Source organism: Dryobates pubescens, chromosome Z, assembly GCF_014839835.1.
Source record: "Dryobates pubescens isolate bDryPub1 chromosome Z, bDryPub1.pri, whole genome shotgun sequence".
Taxonomy (NCBI): domain Eukaryota; kingdom Metazoa; phylum Chordata; class Aves; order Piciformes; family Picidae; genus Dryobates; species Dryobates pubescens.
This window is the reverse complement of record NC_071657.1, coordinates 85,743,197-85,745,929: the sequence shown is the minus strand read 5'-3', so window position 1 is coordinate 85,745,929 and position 2,733 is coordinate 85,743,197.

Here is a 2,733-nt window from a genome sequence, read left to right as displayed (position 1 = left end):
AGCCAGTGCTTCACCACACTTGGTGATGCAGAGTGTGGGTGGGTAGGGGATAACTTTTGGTTTGATTTTTGTGACTAGTAGTGTGTATTTCCAGATAAGAATCCTCAGTAAATGAGAGATAACTACTTGGCACCACAAGCTTTTGTATTTTCTTAATGCCAGTAAGCCATGTTCTTAAGAGTAGCACTTCAGCAGCCTTTAAATACCTCACCAAGCAGCAGGCAGCCCTGTCCACAGTATTCATACCAGCCTCTCACCTGTTAAAGGCACTTCCCTGTTGCCAACAGAATCAGGAAGAAACAAACCCACTTTGAAGCTAAACACAGGTCTGATGCTCAAAAGCTGTCCAGAAAAGTGTTTGCAAGCAAAAGCCAGGAAGGGGTGAGGAGCCACTGTTTGCTAAGTACATGAATGTAACTAGGCAGTAAGTGAAAGTCATGGCAGAGCAAGAAAGGACATTGCTGCATTTCTTCTTTGCTAGGGACAGATGTTCCTAAGCTCCTGAAAGATGCTGCTTAAGTTATGAATGGTCTAGTAGGTTCATCCAGCAAGTGAATAATCATGTGGGTTTCACACTGCTGCCAACAGTGGAAGGCCAGCAGCTTACCTGCTGTAGATGCTCTCTGCTGTCTGCACTGTGGCACAGCAATGGAAAGCTTATTTTTCAGAGGGACAGAATTAATTTTTTATGTTAAAAGAGGGTCTGGTTAGAGACAGTGGAATGGTGGAAGCTAACAGTACTGTTGTGAAGCTGCTACTTCAATTAAGAACTACATAATCACCAGCAAGAGCCCTACAAAAGCGCTGCTGCTACATCCATCACAGCTGAACCATAGAAGTCCACTTGCTGAAGCTGCAAGTGGCCTTGAAACATGCTCAGCTGGCAACATGCTGTGTGAGTGTTCCCACTCCAGAACTAGAGCTGTTGCAGCACATCAGGCTCTTTTTGTGTCTCTGCAGTAGCTCAAAGCCTGCTCAGCAACCAGAAATACCAACCTGGGATCACTTCTGCCTGGACAGCAGCTAACCCAAGGAGCCCAGGCTTGGCCAAGGGGCAGCAAGTAGCTGTCCTGACACTCAGACATCTGATGACACAGTATCACAGTATAACCAAGGTTGGAAGAGACCTCGAGGATCATCAAGTCCAACCTGTCTCCACAGACCTCATGACTAGACCATGGCACCAAGTGCCATGTCCAGTCTCCTCTTGAACACCTCCAGGGACAGTGACTCCACCACCTCCCTGGGCAGCACATTCCAATGACAAAAGACTGGGGAACAGAAATGCAAGGGAAAGACCTGTGACAGAACAAAGTCCCAGATCAGTGCCCTGACTCTTGTGGGGGTTTTAACACTGGTTAATTGCTGTCTTGCAATTGAGACTGGATTACTTGGTGGGGCAAGGGGCAGAGTCCTTCCAGGGTCAGAGTTTATAGCTCTCAAGACGGTTCCTGTGTCCAGGTTACAGGCCAGCAGCAAGTCACACCTGGTTCAGGTGTCCCAGCTCGTCTCTTCAGAAGCTTTCCTTGCCCAGAGAAAAAAGGTTTCCAAGAGCAAGACTTGGTGCCAGTAGTATGCACAAACACCAAAACAGCAGCAGTGCTTGACAGCCACCAAAGAGCTGTAATGTACAGGGACAGTTAAAAACTATGGAGGGAAAAGTAGACATTAAAACCAGCTCCCTCCACCTCCTGTGGCCAGAGACAGCTTTCCTGTGTCCAAGGGGAGAATACAGGGAAGCTGGGTGGTGGTGTACCTTCTGAAAATATAAATGGTTATGACCAATTACAGTGGTTTCCCCAGCATGCTTTCTCAGCAAGAATCCAGAAAACAGGGCCAACAGGGAGCTACTGAGGAGTTCTGCACCTTTTGTTTGGACCTGAGAGGGTAAGGCTGCAGGATGTGTGCACAGGTCACAGGGAAATGGGATACCCAGCCCATAATGCAGTCCAGGGAGGAAGATTCCCCTCCCACTACTCTGACAGTTGGGAGATGTTTTGATGAATGGTACTTACAGGATTTTTAAGATCAGCTCAAAGTACATTGAGAGGCATTTTACAACTCTTGCCCAAGATAGCAACACTCAAGAACCATTCACAAAACCAGTAGTGCCATGTCCTAGCCCTGTCCTAGACAGATGAGTGACTGAAGATTTCCATGAGCAAAGGGGAAGGGAGTTAAGGCAGCTACCAAATCTGAATCCTGTCCCGTCTGTTGTGAATGAAGAAGATAATCTGTCTGGCAGATCTCAGCTCCAGGGCAAGGTTCCAGAGATGGAACTATTTGCTCTTAAGACTGCCGGGATAAAGGGACACCAAGAAACAACTACAGAGCACCACCATCAGAGTTTCCAAAGTCTGCTGATCTTCAGCTGGAGCCATCCTGCTGATCCACAAGGCTCAGTCTTCTTGTATGTAAGATTTTAAGATCATTTGTCCTTAGAATTTACTTTTCCCTACTGAATGTGACATGTGACTAAAACAAAATTAAAACAAATAAAGCAGCCCTTGCTGTCAAAAGCCACCCATCCTTGGCTGTAAAAGGGCTGTGGACATGCTTGAAGTGCTGCATGCTCAGAAGATGCCAAAACTGGGCTCCTAGTGTGTAATGAAACTACCCAAGCTGCTGTTAAAAAGGGCAGTACTTCCCTTTCCACTCCTACTCCCTGGACACTGCTTTAGTTCTTGTGTGAAAGTGTTTTAAATGGGGATTTTAAAAGTTTGTATTTGGCTG